This window comes from Ovis aries, chromosome 4, assembly GCF_016772045.2.
Source record: "Ovis aries strain OAR_USU_Benz2616 breed Rambouillet chromosome 4, ARS-UI_Ramb_v3.0, whole genome shotgun sequence".
In the NCBI taxonomy this organism is placed as follows: Eukaryota; Metazoa; Chordata; class Mammalia; order Artiodactyla; family Bovidae; genus Ovis; species Ovis aries.
In genome coordinates, this window is record NC_056057.1 from 29,834,373 (window position 1) to 29,854,810 (window position 20,438).

Consider the following 20,438-nt stretch of genomic DNA (forward strand, 5'->3'; position numbering starts at 1 on the left):
TCTCAATACAGATCTCAGCCTCAATTTTAATCTCTTCATTTCCATTCTAATGAAGCAATATTTTTATAAAGGTTACCAATTTATAAGTCAAATTATATTTATAGTATCAAAATAATTCAATTAGAAGAATAAATCCCATAACCCCCAAGCAGCCTTGATATAGAACAAATCCTTCAAGGATGAGACAAAATAGAATTGAAAAATAATAATCTGAATCAGCAAAACAATGATGAGTTCATGAAAAAGATCTATATGAATCCTTTGTCAACAGAAGCATGATGCTGAGACTGTGCAGGGAAAGGCTTTTCTAAGTTATTAAAGATTACAAAATACTTTTAAAAATGCAAAGCCCTTTATAAATACTAGATCCCATTTGAGTTACTATTCTCCTGGCAGTAAAATGGAGGATAGTAATAATTGTAATTTGAATTTATGGAGGGCCTATCATCTCAGACACTTGTGCTTTTGAAACTCAGTTCATTAATCCTCAGGACTATCTTAGCAGAAAAAGTAGCCAGAGTACAAGCTCCTTTTGCAGATAAGAAATTGAGACACAGACAGATTATGTGGTTTGTACAATACACACACAAAGAAGCTGGAAGTAGAAGAGAAAATAGTTAACTACAAAGGTGGAAATGTGGTTCACAGATAAAGAGTTGGTAGATTTGACTTTCTTCTGCTTAGGCACATTAAAAAAAATAAAAAAGCACCATCCCAGCCAAAGCTATCAGGGCAAAGGGGATTTACACATATAAGGGACTTGAGAGTATATGGCAGAGAAGGTGGCAGCAGCTCAACCCAGGACATACCACTGACGTTTAGGTAAAGGGCTTGGCCTGCCTTGCCCAGCACAATGGACACTCTGGCACCCTCTTGACTGGTGCTCTAGCACTGTCCTCCCCGCCACACCCTCCAACAACGTGAAGATCATTGCATAAACATGAAGAAACAATCTCTCAGAACCATGCTCTAAAATAAGGCTTAGAATGAAGGGATAAGCATCCACTTGCAATTCTTATCACCTAGTCTTAATAAAAAATAGATTTCATTTCAAAATAATTTGTTTATATTGAAATGCTTAGATTTTAAAGTGAATAGAATTAATGTTCTATAAAATTAATCAATATGAAATGTGTGAATTAAACGTATTTTCATAAGAGAAAAAGGTCTTTTGAACAGTTTTAAAGCAACTGTGATTTAACTATTGCTGTTGTTTACTCCCTAAGTCGTGTCCAACTCCTTTGGAACTCCTGCCAAGTTCCTCTGTCCATGGAATTTCCCAGGCAAGAAAACTGGAGTGGGTTGCCATTTTCTTCTTCAGGGGATCTTCCTGACTCAGAGTTTGAAACCATATCTCCAGCATTGCATGTGAATTCTTTACCGCTGGGGAAGCCACTAGGGGAGAAGCCCAAGTGAACTATGTGCATATGTGCTCAGTCATGTCTGATTCTCTGGGATCCATGAACTGTAGCCCACCAGGCTCATCGATTCATGGAATTTTCTAGGCAATAATACTGGAGTGGGTTGCCATTTCCTACTCCAGAGGATCTTCCTGGACCAGCAATCAAACCTGCATCTCTTGCACCCCCTGCATTAGCAGGGAGATTCTTTACCACTTGCACCACTTGGAAATCCGTATTATTCTACAATTATTAGCAAGATAGAGAATAAAGAAAAACAAGTGGCTATATCACCCTATATGCATACTCACACACACACTCATTAAAAGATTACTAGAAACAGAGAGCTACAATTAAACATAAAAATTTCTCTCTCAGAAACAACCACTACTAAGTTATATTTCAAAATGATAAGAATAAATATGGAAGAAAATCATGACACCCACGAAAGAAAACAGGTCACTGAGAGACTTCTGCTACCAACATTCTCAACCAACTTACTGATCATAACAACAAATCCTAAAAGAGAAAGTAAATTGCTATCAAACCTCAACAAGCAAGACAGCGTAGTTTAAGAACAGGGAATTTCAACTTCAGTAAACAGCAAAACTCAAAACTTAAGGCATGAGAGATCAAGCAATGTAATTAGATAAAAGGGGAGCCAAAGCAATGCTCTCAACCATCAGTACCTCATTTACTCTTTGCTTGAATCAAGAGAAATATCCTCATAGTTAGGCTCCCAAGATATCTCATGCCACCCAAGACTGGAAACATGAGTGTTATCTAATATTGGAAGTTTATAAAAGCCAGGCAATATTTTCATGACTATCCATGCTTCTAGGCAGCGTGGATACTCAGTGAGAACACTGGGTACTATATGCTGACCAGCATCCATTCTGATAAGTCAGTGTCCGTGCCAATAGCCATTACTGAGTATTTTTCATATTACTCAGTACCCAGGAAAGTGTCACCCTAAACCAACCCAGGTAGTTATTCATCTTTCTTTTTTAAAGTCTTCAAATAACTGGGTATTATTTGGCAGGATAAATTTCTGTTTTTATGTTTCTTTATTTAAAGGCATATATTGTAAAAGGAAAGAAGTGACACTGTATCACCTGAATTTAAGAGTCAAATATAAAGATGACCTTAACTGGTGCTGGTTGGGCTTCCCTTGTGACTCAGCTGGTAAAGAATCTGCCTGCAATACGGGAGACCTGGGTTCAATCCCTGGATTGGGAAGATCCCCTGGAGAAGGGAAAGACTACCCACTCCAGTATTCTGGCCTGGAGAATTCCATGGACTGTATAGACCATGGGATGGCAAAGAGCTGGACACAACAGGTTAGACCCAGAGGAAGGGGTACAGTCTGTAGCAGTAACAACAGAGAGGGATGAAAGGAACAGCTGGGATGAGGAGATACAACAGTAGGAGATACGTAAGATACAATGTGAGCCCCATTGTATCATGAAATGTTTATGAAATGGACTCAAGGCTGAGCCATCTCAGTTCATATTTTCTCCAATAAAACAGTTACATGCTCACACCATTAGATGTTTAGTGTGAAGCAACAGTTTTAAATCTATTTTTTAATATAAATTTGTTTATTTTAATCGGAGGTTAATTACTTTACAATTATGAGTTTTGTATATTTATTTTGTAAAAACAATAGAAAGTAAACCTGGTCTTAAAACAATCTATGCATAACCAAGCACTGAGTAAGTTTCTTAGAGAACCATACAAAAGTGAAGAGGAAATATTAGTTAAGTGTAGTTATATAGTACTTCACTATTGCTGCTAATGGAGAAGGAAATGGCAACCCATTCCAGTATTCTTGCCTGGAGAATCCCATGGACAGAGGAGCCTGGTGGACTACAGTCCATGGCGTTGCAAAGAGTCGACCACGACTGAACGTTGAACACGACTGAACGGCTAACACAACACAACAACATTGCTACTAAAATATTCCCCACTCATTAAAACAGTCTTTTAATGTTGAATCTACATCTATATGAATAAATTTTATAGATTGTAAAACAGGCTGTATTAGAAACTAGAAATGCCAGCAAATTTGGAAAACTCAGCAGTGGCTACAGGACTAGTAAAGGCCAGTTTTCATTCCAATCCCTAAGAAAGGTAATGCCAAAGAATCCCAAAACTACCACACAATTGCAATCATCTTACACACTAGCAAAGTAGTGCTCAAAATTCTCCAAGCCAGGCTTCAGCAATACATGAACTGTGATCTTGCAGATGTTCAAGCTGGATTTAGAAAAGGCAGAGGAACCAGAGATCAAATTGCCAACATCTGTTGGATCATTGAAAAAGCAAGAGTTCCATAAAAACATCTACTTCTGCTTTATTGTCTATGCCAAAGCCTTTGACTGTGCGGATCACAATAAACTGTGGAAAATTCTTAAAGTAATGGGAATACCAGACTGCCTGATGTGCCTCCTGAGAAATAGGTATGCAGGTCAGGAAGCAACAGTTAGAACTATACATGGAACAACAGACTGGTTCCAAATCAAGAAGGGTATACATCAAGGCTGTATATTGTCACCCTGCTTACTTAACTTATATGCAGAGTACATCATGAGAAATGCTGAGCTGGATGAAGCACAAGCTGGAATCAAGATTGCCAGGAGAAATATCAATAACCTCAGATATGCAGGTGACACCACCCTTATGGCAGAAAGTAAAGAAGAACTAAAAAGTCTCTTGATGAAAGTGAAAGAGAAGAGTGAAAACGCTGGCTTAAAATTCAACATTTAGAAAATGAAGATCATGGCATCCGGCCCCTTCACTTCATGGCAAAGAGATGGGGAAAACAATGGAAACAGTAAGCAACTTTATTTTATGGGGCTCCAAAATCACTGCAGATGGTGACCGAAGCCATGAAATTAAAGGATGCTTGCTCCTTGGAAGGAAAGCTGTGACCAACCTAAACAGCATATTGAAAAGCAGATACATTACTTTGCCAACAAAGTTCCATCTAGTCAAGGCTATGGTTTTTCCAGTGGTCATGTATGGATGTGAGAGTTGGACTATAAAGAAAACTGAGTGCAGAAGAATTGATGCTTTTGAACTGTAGTGTTGGAAAAGACTCTTGAGAGTCCCTTGGACTGCAAGGAGATCCAACCAGTCCATCCTTAAGGAAATCAGTCCTGAATATTCATTGGAAGGACTGATGCTAAAGCTGAAACTCCAATACTTTGGCAACCTGATGCAAAGAACTGACTCATTGGAAAAGACCCTGATGCTGGGAAAGATGAAGGCAGGAGGAGAAAGGAATAACAGAGGATGAGGTGGCTGGATGACATCATTGACTCAGTGGACACAAGTTTGAGCAAACTCTGGGAGTTGGTGATGGACAGGGTGTGCTGCAGTCCATGGGTTCACAGAGTCTGGCACGATTGAGCAACTTAAATGAACTGAACTGAACTGACTGAGAAACTAGAAATAAGACTTGTTCCCCACCAATCCAGTAACACTTAGATGAGCAAATCTTCCTTCCCTCAGGGATTTCTAGATTTTAGGATATCCCCTACTGCATTCTGAAAGTAGAGTGAAACAGATTTTTTTACCTTCTTGCCTTGAGGGTCAACCAGTGTGGTTTGGAGGAAAGATCAGGGGACCTGGCATGGAAGAACTTCAAGATTCTAAACCTCTTTGATTCTATATTTTCATATTTATTAAGCAGGAACAATAATTATAACATTCCCCCTATGTTTTGTGAGAATTAAATGGTTTAATGTCTGTGATAGGGACCAAAAATTCTGTGATTTGGGGAATATTCTATATCTGCTCTGTCAAATCACATAATCAATAGTTATTTGTAGCTACTGAACATTTGAAATGAGAAACTAAATTTTTCATTTTTGCTAATTTTAATTAACCTAAATTTTAATTAGTTTAATTAATGTAAATTCTAAAACAGACATTACCATACTGAATTCATTTCAGTTCATTTCAGTCGCTCAGTTGTGTCTGACTGTCGGTGACCCCATGAATCGCAGCAAACCAGGCCTCCCTGTACATCACCAACTCCCGGAATTCACCCAAACCCATGTCCATCGAGTCGGTGATGCCATCCAGCTATCTCATCCTCTGTCATCCCCTTCTCCTCCTGCCCCCAATCCTTCCTGGCATCAGGGTCTTTTCCAATGAGTCAACTCTTCACATGAGGTGGCCAAAGTATTGGAGTTTCAGCTTCAGCATCAGTCCTTCCAATGAACACCCAGGACTGATCTCCTTTAGGATGGACTGGTTGGATCTCCTTGCAGTCCAAGGGACTCTCAAGATCTTCTAGAAATACTCTCTATACTCTGTCTACAGTAGTTTTAGTTTCAGTTATTCTTACTGCAATTACTCGGTTCTGGAAATTCATAGATATATTGTCTTTGTTTAAGAATGAGAGTTTCCCTTACATATAGGCAAAGATATACATGTAACCATTTGAAACAATTTATGAAATGAATCAGAATGTAATTGTATTTTTGTCCACCACTTTCCTTTTAAAAATGTATTCACTGGGGGGAGTTTTTCCCAATACCACTGATGAAAATTCCCCAGTTGGCCCCATGCATCTTTTGGTTACTCTGTGGTTATTTAAAGTTGCAAAATACAGTTTTGATTCATGAATTAGAATGCCCCATCCAATATTTCCATCAGCATACCAACATTTTGGTGTAAGACCGAACTCCCTGCTCTCGTGCCCTACAAGTCTACAGGCTTCTGGGGAGGGAGTGCTGTGCACACCTTCCCTTTTTCTACCTCACTTCCTCTGTCACCCAACTTGCAACCTCCCATTACTGTAGCCTCCAAAATTGGAGAGTAGGGAAGAAAAAGGAGAAATAAAACAGAACATTTTTACTCTGTTAGTGTGACTGAGAGTTGGCTTTGGCTCTGCAGTGTTTATTACTGACACTGTGTGTGGGGGTGAGTGTGTGCACATGTACATGAGTGAGCTTTGAGGAATCCTCAGAAGCTTCTGACTGTATCACCTGTGAACTGAGCAACGCATCTAATTCTTCTGTTAGTGATGTCCCCCTCAGCTCTGGTTTTCTAGAGGAAAACACATTAAGCTTTCCAGGAGTATATAGCAAAGCCACTTCCTCTAAGTTTGAGATAAAAAAGACCATCCCTCACTTCTACCTCTCCACACTGGGTTAGCACTTCAAAACTCATTCTTATAAAATCCTCTATGTTTTATTCTCCCTTTATTTTTCCCTATAACCTGGAGGTGGGTGAGGAGTCAACACTTGTGAAGATATTCCCAACTTGGGATTTTAGTTAGAAAACAGTTATCTTAGCATCTTGGCCAAATTTTCCAGTTTAACCTCCTTGACCACTCTTGCTTTGTTAATTGTAGCCAAAATCTAGAAATTACATAAAAATCAACAATATGAGACCAATAAAAATCTTTGGCATATCCATAGCCATTGTGGGGAAAAATAATGTGGTCTTCTCATATGCAATGATATGGGTCAATCACTGAAATATATTAAGTAAAAAAAGGAAAGGCACTAGACACGCCATATGTTTACAGTGTTTCTTACTGGAAAGAGTTGGAAAAAACTGAAAGCTGCCATGTCGTATTTATGAAGAGAGAATTTGCAGATTAAAAATCTGAAACCTGGAGTTTCAGCTTACTTCACGTTCTATATGCTAACATATTATTTGCATTTTCTTATTGTGGCAAGAATTACTTTACATTTTTTCTTTAATATCTTTGTAAATATATTTACATACACAGTAAGGCCTCTATTCATTGCTGAATTTTTAAAAGTTTTTCTATTTGGCACAAAGTCTCCAACATCTTCTTTCAGCCCTGACATTCTGACACAGTTGTGTCTATATCCAAGTGAAATGCCCTTTCCAAATAACTGACCAAGTCATTTATAAATAAGATTTAGAAACCTGAATGAAACACCATGGACTGAATAAATGAGTCTATATTTTTCCATAAATAGGTGAGCTATAACATACTTTTTTTTTTTTTTGCACATGATAATACAGAAAAATAGGCTGGATTACACGCACAACATAAAAATACATCCATACTGTATGCTTGCAATCTACATGTAAATACTGAGGAATTAACCTTTACAACTAGAAAACAATGTTCAATTATTGATATTCAAAAACAAGTAATGTTTTTATTGAATTTTCAGTTTATTAAAACCATCCAAACAGAGAATGGTTTAGTAAGCAGAGATTGTTCACTTTGCTTGAGACTTGCTATTTTTCAAGTAGCAAAGGACAAAGGGCTTCTCCTAGCACTCTAGTTTGAGGATTGAGAATTATATTTCTGTATAGGTACTGAGCAGAAAGTTTCAGAAAATTAAAAAGTTTGATATATGAAATGATATGTCAGTTAATAAAATTTATTTTCTTTTGAACATTAAAAAATTAGAAGGGAAACAGACCTAAAGTTTTACTCTGATAAATTTTGATAAGGTCAAAACTGGCTGCTATCTCCAACCCTAGTCCCCCTCTTCTCACCACACACTCCAGCCTCTGTTAGGCTTTCCTATGCTTTGCAACTCCCACCTTATTTCTTACATAGCATTATCAACTGTATACACATGCTTATCACTCCCTCAATCTTTGTATCCCCAGGACTAAGTAAAGCTCAGGTGGAATTAATGCTTGTGTGCTCAGTCGCTTCAGTCATGTCCAACTCTGTAAGATGCTATAGACTGTCACCTGCCAGGCTCCTCTGTCCATGGGATTCTTCAGGCAAAAATACTGGAGCGGTTGCCATGCCCTCCTCCAGGGGATCTTCCCGACCCAGGGATTGAACCCTGTCCCTTATGTCTCCTGCACTGGCCAGCGGGGTTTTACCACTAGAGCCACCTGGGAAGCCTGCTGAATTAAAGTTTACTGAATAAATAAATGAATAATGCCACCCACCCCACAGTGACTCACACTGATTCCTCACTGCCTTCAAAATAAAGTGCACAATTCTTAGGCTGATATTTGGAAATGCTTCATAATTATAGGCAATCTATCTTTCCAGTCTTATTTCCTTCATCTTTTGCCCCCAATTCCCCAGATACTACATCACGAACCACACTTACCTATGGGGAGAGATGGGGTCTTTTTTGTTCACTGCTATGTCCCACAGTTTAGGTCAGTGCCTCACACACAACAGATGTTCAGAAATTATTTGTTGAGTCAATGGCTGGATAAATTAACTTTACCAAATATATTTTGTACTTTCCATTTCCTTATATTTTAGAAGTAGCTACTCCCTTTGTTTTTGCCTCTTTAACTTCCTTTCTCTAATTTCCAAGGCTCAGTAAAGTCTGATCATTTATGAGAATCATTTCCAGGTTTCCTAGGCAAAATTAAATTCTCTCCATACAAATATAGACTTATTTGACACTTCTCATCACTTCATTATGCTCTTTTTATCTTATTAAATAGTGGCTAGATTTTAAAGTTTTGGAAGTTTAGGACTATGATACTTTGATGTCTCTTTATCCAGTCTGTTCCCACCTACCTTTTATCACTTGTCTTAGCTGGAATATTCTGAGTAGATACAAATTCCATAACCTCTTACTACTGACATGGTATTTCTGTGAATCAGTTTCTTTATCTCTAAAACTGGCAGAACATGTTTATCCTAACCCTCAAATTAATTGAGTCACATATTTTACTTAAGGGACTTAATACAGTATTTGGTACATGGTATTGTTATTATTATTAATACAAAAGTGAAAAGGTTGGCTTAAAACTCAACATTCAAAAAATGAAGATGATGGCATCTGGTCCCATCTTCATTGCAAATAGATGGGGAAAAAGTGGAAACAGTGGCAGATTTAATTTTCTTGGGCTTGAAAATCACTGTGAACAGTGACTGCAGCCATGAAATTAAGACTTGCTCCTTGGAAGGAAAGTTATGACAAACCTAGACAGAGTATTAAAAAGCAGATACATCACTTGGCTGACAAAGGTCCAATAGTCATATACGGATATGAGAGGTGGACCATAAAAAAGGCTGAGCACCAAAGAACTGATGCTTTCAAATTGTGGTGCTAGAGAAGATTCTTGAGAGTCCCTTGGACAGCAAGGAGATCCAACCAGTGAATCCTAAAGGAATTCAACCCTGAATATTCATTGGAAGGACTGATGCTGAAGCTGAAACTTCAATATTTTGCCCACCTGTTTCAAAGAACTGACTCACTGGAAAAGACCCTGATGCTGGTAAAGACTGAAGGCACAAGGAAAAGGGCGTGGCAGAGGAAGAGATGGTTAGATAGCATCACTGATTCAATGGACATGAATTTGAGCAAATTGTGGGAGATAGTGAAGGCCAGGGAAGCCCACTGTGCATGGAGTAACAAAGAGTCGGGCACGACTTAGTGACTGAGCAACAACAATGTCTACTAAATAGAAAATTCAGTTGTTCTCTCATACCATAGGTTGAGAAACAAGGAAGTTGATTTAAGATCAAATTTTGCACTATATTTTAGAGATTACAATGCTACAAACATATCTGAGTCTCCAAGATGCCACAAATATCTGGTTTTCAGTCACATCTGGAGAGATTATTTATTTAGAGCATTGAAGATAAATAAGTGTCTTGAGATTAGGGAGAAACAGGAATTCTCCTTCACTGTGTATGAACAAAATATGGGATAAATATTTTAGAAGGCAATTCATCAGTAACTCATAAATTTGAAGATATACATGACTATGGTTCAGCAAATTATGAAATATTCACTAAAATAAATCTTATATTTGTATACAACTGGCATGTATAAGAATATTATTTACAATTCTATTTATGATAGCAAAATACCATGCTGCTATGAAAACTAATAAGTTGTGCTACAAAAATCAATACGGATTATCCTGAAAAGTACGAGGTTAAAAGAACAGAGCAAGTTGCAGTTGAACACTGTATACTCTAGGGTTTATATAAAATCTTTCAACTTTAAAACAAGCTTATATAATATTTATGGATATGTTCAATTGCAGTAGAAATAGTAAAATATAAAAATAAAGGTAGACAAAAGAATAAAAGCGTACAATAGAGAGAAAATCTACAAAGACCGAAAAGCAGTGACTGCTGAGGTAGCAAAGGGAGGAACAGAACCAGGGAGAGCACTTGAATTTTTTAATTTCTAATTTTTTTTTGCTAGGCTGGAAGGTGAGTGTGCAAGGCTTTATGATATCTATCTTTAAATGGAAATCTACTATGTATTGTATCTTTTAGGAAAACTTCCAAATTAAATGCTCTTCCCAATGGAAACAGAAGACACAAAAACTCCCCTCTACCATTCCTGGAAAGTAAACCTAGTGGTCAGTCTCCTGGCTAGAGATGATGTTTCTGTTTTTCCCCAGGAAGGCTCCTACAAAGAAGCATCATCGCTGAGCAAGGTGGTAACTATAGTAATCAAGAGAGAAACCCTAAGACAAAATAAAGTTGTGGAAGCAGTCAATCCAGTCTTCTTTGCCCTCTCCATCCCTAGATACCTGGAGAGTCTCTTTCTTCAGCATGCCTCTATGAGTGAGGCAGGAGCAAGAACAGAACTAAGTTTCATTTTACTGAAAGAGGTGCTTGCTTGCTGTCTCTATTGTTCTGGCCAGTTCTGATGGCTCTCCAGAATTCCAATCCCAAGTGATTAACAACTCAGTTTCCCTTTCCACTGAAAGATCAGCTCAGCTCCGATTTCAAATTGCCTGAAGCACATTTCCCCCACAAGAACTAGCTCCCCTCTCTTTTGCTTCAGTTATTACTGTTATTCTCTCAGGCCCAAGCTTAAAAACTCAAAAGCATTTTGACTGTTATCATTTATTACTATTATTAAATTATTATTGTTGTTGTTTTGCTATTGAGTTCCCATCCCCCCCTCTTCCATTTTCATTCCCAGCACCTGTTATTTATTCCAGACACTATGAACTCCCCTTCCTCTGAAATTCTGGGTATGTATTTCTTCCATGTTCAGGGAAGTCATTCCACTTTGTTTTTGACCAACTCACATTCAAGTTTCCAAATTTATTTTTTTCTGTCCTCTAATTATTACAGTTCAAGCAAAGATTTATGAAAACTTCTTTAATCTCATGATCCTAAGCACCATATATGCTAAGCAGTAGGAATGAACCAACATTCCTACTGAGGCCAGGAATGACTTAAGCGACATGAATTAGCACTTTCTGCCTTTAGCTATTTATAAGTACATACCTCCTCTAATAGAATAGGATCCCCTCAAGGGCTATGCCTCAGTTACTCTAACCCCAAAGCCCAGCCCAGGGGAAGGACATTGTAGGACTGTGAAAAGTAATCGTTAAGTGAATAAATGGCATGTCCTAGAGAGAGTAGACTATAGATGACATTCAACAGCAGAAGTAATGCCCTTTTAGATAGTATACTATATTTATCAACTGATTCGGCAGCTTTCCTTCTCCTTTGTTTTCACTTTAATCCTACCCTGGACTTCCTGACATAGTTCCTGACAGAGTTTACATTTAAATGATATATCCCATGCAAAACTTTTCACACTTGTCACGCTGCTGCTAAGTTGCTTCAGTCGTGTCCGACTCTGTGCGACCCCATAGATGGCAGCCCACCAGGCTCCCCCGTCCCTGGGATTCTCCAGGCAAGAACACTGGAGTGGGTTGCCATTTCCTTCTGCAATGCATGAAAGTAAAAAGTGAAAGTGAAGTCTCTCAGTCATGTCTGACTGGTAGCGACCCCATGGACTGAAGCCTACCAGGCTCCTCCACCCATGGGATTTTCCAGGCAAGAGTACTGGAGTGGGGTGCCATTGCCTTCTCAGTTATCACCAAATACCATAGAAGACACATAGTTTCAATAGACAGCTAGGCATTGGTGTAGTCTTTCAAGAGAAGATTTTCCAAAAATTCAACAATGACATACTTTCATTATATGTTATTAAATTTAAAATCAACTTAATTTCAAATTGTCTTTTGTCCTCCAAATTAGCTAACACATTTTAAGACAGGATGGTGTTTAACAGATCCTGTCTTAATAGTCTTTATTATCTCTAAGACAGACACATAAAATTATCTGTTTATAAATTAGCTCCAGGGAAGGTGAGAACACCAAAATAAGTAAAACATTTAAGCTGTTTCTAAAGTTTTCAAGTAAGTTGCAACCAAACTAGGACTTCACAATTCCTATATCCTGTACAGTAATGATGAAATCTCACTATTATGAATTAATCACATAATTAAGTTATGGAGGATATAAAAGGATCTCCACAAAAATAATGATGACTTTAAGAATACAGCAAAATTGCATTATCCTCTCTGCTAATTATTATTATGCAAAAAAACAGAGATTAACACAGGTGATCCAATATCAACTCTAAAATTAGACCCACTGAAAATGGATTTAGACATGTTTTAAGGAGTCAGAGATACTTTCATAAATAAGAGGCACCAGAATTCTCGCTACGCACTCCTTGATCTTGTTTTTTTTAATTGTGGTAAAAACACATGATGTAAAATTTACCGTCCTAACCATTTGTAAGTGTAGAGCACGGTACTGTTAAGTATATTTACATTATTGTGCAATCAATCTTTAGAACATTTTCAAATTGCAAAACTGAAACTCGTTACCTACTAAATATTTCCTATTTCACCCTCTCCCTAACCCCTGGCAACCACAATTCTACTTTCTGTTTCTATGAATTTGACTACTCTTAATACCTCATATAAGTGGACTCCTACAATAAATTATCCCTTTAATCTGTTTTTGAAGCTGAATTGAAACTTCATTATGAAGAAAGTCCACCCTCCAGTAGCTATTGTCTAGGCACCTATTCAGCATAATGCACAGCAATCATTTATACTATTAATCTCGTGAGGCAGGCTTTACACCCACCTTACAAGTGTGGGAATGGGGCTCCACAAGGTGAAATACTGTGCCAAAGTTCACACATCTAATAAGAAGTAGGGCCACTGAATCTAACTTTATCTGACTTTAACATCCAGTCTTTTCAACACAGCTGTTGCCTTTTGAAATATTTAAAAGTTTCAAAGGATTTCAACCATCCACATATCTGAAGTAAGTCAAAGTGGGGTTCTATTGTTGTTGTCATTGTTTATACCTGACTTTGAATGTAGCATGTCTTATTGTTCTTTTCATAAATTATTTCATTCTATGCCATGTCTCAGGTATTTATGTATTAAAATTTATTCTAAACCATGTCCCACAAACCCACAGAGTGTCAATTACCTTCTCTTTTTCTTTCCCAAGGAGGCCTTGGGAAGGAAGAAATATTTACTTTATTCAATTGTTCTGGAAATGACACAATTTCCTATTTGCACCATGTATCAATAGTGAAAATAATTAATTTTTAAAAGCAGCACTTACAATTGCAGAAATGAACCCCAGTCTCTTCAGTTCAGGAACATTATTTGGTAGAGTGAATGGAAGTCTTTCTACCCCAAACCAAGGACTCCTTACAAACGTGCCTTGCTCTGTATGTGGCGCCTGGACTAATACTTACTGAGCCACCTGGGACTAGGAGTCCTTGTGGTATGACTCCAGGCTGCTCAACCGGAAATCCTAAAAGGGAGAAGAACTACAATACCCACAATTCAAATGTCTCACCTGAAACTGGGAGAAGAGGGTGCAGCTTTGCTCTGGGAAGGTGGGGGGAAAAAAAAAAAAGCAAAGCAAAAAGTAAACATGTATGTATTGGGTGGGTATATTTAAGAACAATTTGTAAATATGAAATTATTTCTATAAAAGGAAACGGAAAAAAGGTTTGATGTTTGCCAACAAGAAGGTGCCCTCACTGTTGGAACGAACTAAAAAGACTTTATGCAAACAAATCCTCATTCAGCTGTGCAACCTGCCACACCAGATTCTCTTTCAGTGATTCAGGGCAGAGATGCCTCATTACCTTGTGCAACAGATGAATGAGAACTTCCCAGGTAAATCCTGAAAGCCTCTAGTTAATCCTGCATTAGCATTTGTGATTGTCACTCACAGGTGCTAAAGGATATAATAGAAACATTATACCCTTCAATTTCTAAATGCCCTGGATTACTTTAAATGTGATTTTTAAAATGTGAACAAGATGAAACTTGTTGATATTTTCTATCATTTTCCTTTCCATTCCCTGATTTTGTGTTTTCCTTCTGTGGATTCCAACATTACTTCTGATTGCTCAAAACTCAAGAAAATTGGAAGGGAAAATAGAAATTTTAAAACTTGGGTAAAAGTAAAGGTGCAATAATTGTTTCACTTCTTTACAACACTGGGAAAGTGTTAGAAACAAACAAACAAAACCTAAAAAATGTATTTTCTCCATTTATTCATACAGCATCTGTCTCTAGCCTTTTCTTTCTCATTAGAAACAAACCATAAAATGGTTATAGACAAGTCCTGGTCTGAACCCAAAAGCCTAATGGAAGCATTCAGCTAAAGTAAGCAGATGGCAGAATGGTGACAAAGAATTTTTTTTTTTTTCCATTTTCTGCACTTTCTGTATCCCTGCCTCCCCACTAAGGAAATGGGTTTCATGTGGCCAAACCTACTTGATCCACCCAGAGCTCCTTTGAAGTTTCCCCTTGGGTCATTCCACAATTCAAACTGAGTCATTCTATTTCCTTTGCCACAGATCTCTCAATCTCCTGACCAGAACCTAACTTGCCCTTATGTCATTTATATTATTTCCAAAACAAACAGTTTTCTGTTTCCCTAAACCCTACAGATTTTGTTCTCCATGCTACTTCTTCTCTCTGAAATACTATTTTCCCAACTTTAAGTGTTCAGATCCTTCCTTTCTTTCAAAGCTCAGTGAAACAAAACATTCTTTTCTAAGAAGCCCTTGCCAGTCTGTCCTAATTTGAATTATTTTCTCTCTTAACAAACTTCATATATTATCTAGCCCTCTCATAACAGGTTTTATACCTTATTTCATTGGTATGTGTATATATATGTGGTCTTATCTTCCAATGTGAAGGTAAGATCTGATTTTATTCCCACTCACTAACTCAGTGATTTACATGTAAATGTTTCTGATAAAACAACCAATGAATGAAATAACTGAGATATTTACTCCAAGCTGGATAATACTATCTTTATCTCTCCCAGGGAATATTTGCATTTAAAGAACTCTTTAAATACCTAGGAGGAATACTGATCTCAGAATGCTCCTGTGGTCTACTCTGGTGCAGCCCTCTATTTGCAGAATGGTATGGTACTAAGTCTATCAATTTAACACCTGTCAGTACCCGAAATGAACACTTTACTGGATCAGAACTAATTGTTTCACCAGTTCTGCTCCATGCTGTGCACTTGGCTTGCTAACAGCTTCCCAAAGACTGGCCCTCATTCCCATAATTGCATCTTGGTTGGAGACATGGCCCTGCCACCATCTACAGTTTTTGATCAGCTCCAGTGTTTCTGGTTCCCTTCCCCTGCAATCTAATCTCATGCTTCTGAAGTGAAAACTCTGCCCTTCAGACTTCTTTAAATAATTCTTAATCACGGATCTCTCCCACCCAAGAAGGGAATTGTTTCGGTAATTGTTGGATCCTTACATGTCTGCTTCTATAGAATTCTCCCAGTCTTCACACAGTCTGCTGTGTAGTCTAGCTGTCAGCCACTGTGGAGGAAGTGAACCTTCTAGATTCTGCTGACACACAGTGAGATATCTGTGGATCATCAGACACAAAGGCAGGCTAGTGAAGGTGACTGTTGGTCACGAGAGTCTTCCCAACTGCCCTCTAATATATCTTAAGGACTTCTAGCCCCTCATCCTGCCTGTGTGCTTACAAGCTATCTAAAATTGGGCAGGGAGTTCATCCCCAACACAGTTCAGAGTTGTTTCCTTAAGAATGTCTTTTCTGACCCCTTTACCCCATTCTTAACCCCTTACATGTTTCTTGTACTGATTTACACAAATATCTGGCTGACTTGATATTTTGTTAATGCTAAACCAAGTTGTTTTCATTTCTACCCTGAAATCGTGATCACTTGCAGCCACAAGATTTGTTGCACCTAAAAATTAAGTAGAATATGGATATCTGTTATTTCCTGACAGATAGTATAAAAGTATAGAAAGCCAGCCCTTTCTAGCCCAGTGTGTGGAAAGAAGAAAGCCAGAGGGTGAGTGGGACTCTAAGAGGGCTTCAGTTGAAACAGTGGCTCAGTAGATAAAGAACTGCCTGCAATGCAGGAGACGCAGGAGACATACCCTAGGTTTCGACCCCTAGGTTGGGACAATCCCCAGAGAAGGGCATGGCAACCCACTCCAATATTCTTGCCTGGAGAATCCTGTGGACACAGGAGCCTGGGCATGCTACAGCCCATGGGGTTCCAGAGAGTTGGACACAACTGAAGAGACTGAGCAGGCACACACATGCTCCCTAGGTACTGAAAAGTGAAATATATCAAGTGTAGGGCCTCCATGTTCAATCACACAGCTGACACCATTGTATTCTTTGCCCAGCTAGGAGAGCTATTCAGGGACTAACACCACATTCTTCATTGTGGGAACATGAAGGTGCCAAGTGGGCAAGGGGACATGCACATACTAGGGGGTTAGGACAAAGAGGCTATATTATGCTTTGTGACCCAAGAAAAATGGTAAGGATCATATAATGGATGTCATGCTTGCACAACACTTCAAAAAGACCTGTTGGTCAAGCACTAGAGTCAAAGCAAACTCCTCTATAGCAGGTGACTAGCCAGGACCCAGACAATGTGACGTGGCTTCAGATCCCCTTCTTTCCCCATACCATAATGTTATGTCTGTCTTCCTATATACACTTAGGGACCATCTTAAAGAAAACTGAAGATGGAGGAGGAGAAACTGAAAGGCTGAGAGCAAAAAAGGAGTTATCCGAAAGATTATTTAAGCTAAAAGAGACAGTGATGTATTAAACTGTGAGTTTAAAATCTGCTACACTCCATCCATACTTTAGTGGTGACAACAACATGGAAGCCAAAATGCCAGTGACTCACTGTCCCAGCTAGCCTGGCAGATTAGGGAGAGCACTTAGAGCGGCTAATCGGACACAGCTACCTGGCACCTGGAATTAGGAACTGGAGGCCCAAAGAAGCAGAAACAGAGGAGAATCCACTCTTCAGGTGAACAGAGGCAGCTGTGCAAACAATGTTCTGTCTTGGATGTGTCTGTCAGAGCCATGGAGTGTAGAACCTAGAACTCTCGGTAATGGTTCTGCAAACTGTTTTCTAGGGCTTAGCAGGAAAAAAACTAACTTATTCAATAACAACCGTGGCTGTTTCTTTGTCTTCACAAGCCATGTGCCTGATTCTCTACTGCTGCTGCTGCTGCTGCTAAGTCACTTCAGTCATGTCCGACTCTGCGACCCCGTAGATGGCAGCCCACCAGGCTCCCCCGTCCCTGGGATTCTCCAGGCAAGAACACTGGAGTGGGTTGCCATTTCCTTCTCCAATGCGTGAAAGTGAAAAGTGAAAGTGAAGTTGCTCAGTCGTGTCCGACTCTTAGCGACCCCATGGACTGCAGCCTACCAGGCTCCTCTGTCCATGGGATTTTCCAGGCAAGAGTACTGGAGTGGGGTGCCATTGCCTTCTCCAGCCTGATTCTCTAGCCTTCAGCAATTGTGGGACTAGAATTTGATGCATCCTTCTTCAATTTACATCAGACAAATTAAATTTCTATTGCTTGGAACTAAGAACATTGACTGATACATACATTTAATGTAGTTCTTACCTCACTATAACAGATATTACCTCTGCCCACCCAACTTTATTAAGACTCTGTCTGATCAGGACTGGGTCTTATTCAATCCCTAAATATCCAAAAGCTCCACAGTATCTGGAAATGGTAGATATTCGTTGACCTAACGGAACTGATCTGTAAAATGAGGAAGGCTTGCTTAAAGTTCTTTAAACTTAAAATTTTTCTGACCACATGGAAGCTGTCGATTGCTCATTAATGCAGGGGTAGCTTTTTTTTCTCCTAATACCACATCTGATAGAGAATTTAGACCTTATTGTCTCTCTGTATCTGGTAGGGAGCAGAGCTAGGGATGCCTGGAACCCATAGGGGGAAATCAAACACAAAATGTGGTTTGAATATGTCCACAGTGTTACTTAATAATTAAAAGGGGATTTTCTTGGTATCCTTTAATGACCTATATTAAATATCACTCATGTTCATCCCTATGTTTGGAACAAATATACTAGAAAGAGCGATTGGCAAAAGCCATATCCCTTCCCCCACCCCACATGATCAGATTCTTCCCCATATGAGGCTGTCTTGGAAAGGGAAAGGCCACTTTTGCAAGCTTATAAGAAAGATCCCCCTGGAGTTTTTTCTCTGTCCTGTTTCGGTATGCCATTGACTCTTATACCGCTGGGCTGCCTATGACATCTATTTTCTGGATCACTTTGTCCCTGAGTCATGATCATACTACGACTTTCCCAAAACAGTTAATACTGTGCCATTTACCAGTTAATTTCAGTGAGTATCTCAAATCATAGAAAAATGTTAAGTTAGTCAGTCAGCCAGTCATGTCTGACTCTTTGTGACCTCATTGACTGTAGCCCACCAGACTCCTCTGTCCTGGAATTCTCCAGGCAAGAATATTGGAGTGGGTTGCCATTTCCTTCTCCAGGGGATCTTCCCAACTCAGGGATCAAACACAGTTCTCCTGCATTGCAGGCAGACTCTACTGACTGAGCCACCAGGGAAGCCCTTAAATGTTAGGGCCAAAGTTAATTTAGGTCACATCAATCCTAATTTCTCTAGATTAAGAAAGTGAGCCAAGTTGTTCTTACAATTTCATAGTTTCCTTCACTACATCTTTCTGGCTCTTTACTCAAGCATAAGATGAATCATTCATAAATTGACCCCTGCCAAGCTGTAGTTTAGAAATTCACTGCTGTTTTCTTTCACTTGTTGCTTTCAGGATAGCACATAATGGAATATATGCCAACTCTTCACATGGTCATAAGATGTTTCCATGCTGCCCTTTTGCTACTAATCAACAACAGGAATCCCCTGTGCAGTTTTTGCTGGAACGTCTATGGATTACTTGCCTTGTAACAGTAACCTAAATAGTAGTCCATTTGTTGACTCCTCTGTGGTGTAACTGCTATCGTCATACCAAGATCACTCTGGCAAAACCTTCAGCTGTCTTTACATCAATTTCCCTGGAACTTCTGATTTTCCAGAAATTTTCCAAAGTATATATTTGTCATTAAGTTCTAGAAAAGTGTTGAATTTTGTGTCCCTTGATTAAAACAGTGATTTCTTTGCACTCCATTAACAGATATCTTTATGTGTATATGTGTGTGTGTGTGTGGGTGGGTACAAGCATACAGATTATCTCACTCACTTTCAGGGGAAATAAGAATTTATTCTGAGTCCCTGATATACCATATTGCAAGTTATTTGAGAAAAAAATATCAACTTTTAATTGTACTCCATAAAGTTCACATCTGTAAGTCAAGAAAAAGGGAAATGGCAAATATTCCTAATTCACCTGCTAATATAGTTTACATAACATGTTTTGCTATCTATATCTATTTATATACCTATATCTCTATATGGGGTTCCCAGGTGGCACAGTGGTAAAGAATCCCTCTGCCAATGCAGGAGACGTGAGTTCAATCCCTGAGTCAGGAAGATTCCCTGGAGAAGGAAATGGCAACCCACTCCAGGACTCTTGCCTGGAGAACTCCATGGACAGAGGAGCCTGGTGGGCTATGGTCCACGGGGTGCCAAGAGTTGAAGCAACTAGGCATGCACACATGTCTGTATGTGCGTGTGTGTGTTTCTTGAATATTTAAACACTTTTGCACAAGAAGACACAAAACATTTTTTAATGTTAACATTGGAGAAGGAAATGGCAACCCACTCCAGTACTCTTGCCTGGAAAATCCCATGGACAGAGAACCCTGATAGGCTACAGTCCATGGCATCTCAAAGAGTCGGACACAACTGAGCAATTTCACTTTCTTTCTTCTTTCACTTCCATTCACATACTGCTATGTGCTGTGGGCACCAGTATTGGGATTTTTCAGAAGTAATTTTTCTGTCAATTTGAATCTCTCAA

At 38.9% G+C, this 20,438-nt stretch overlaps 1 protein-coding gene across 7 annotated transcripts in view; it reads right to left on the bottom strand.

The window, feature by feature from the left end:
* The window catches only part of MACC1 (MET transcriptional regulator MACC1), an 87,483-nt gene extending 73,596 nt beyond the window's left edge, over positions 1-13,887 (bottom strand). For all 7 annotated transcript variants that reach the window (XM_060414960.1, XM_042248439.2, XM_060414959.1 and 4 more), the window contains exon 1: positions 13,750-13,887. The gene's annotated coding sequence lies outside the window, so the exon portion shown is untranslated. The remainder of the gene's footprint in view (positions 1-13,749) is intronic.
* Between the last annotated feature and the right edge of the window lie 6,551 nt (positions 13,888-20,438).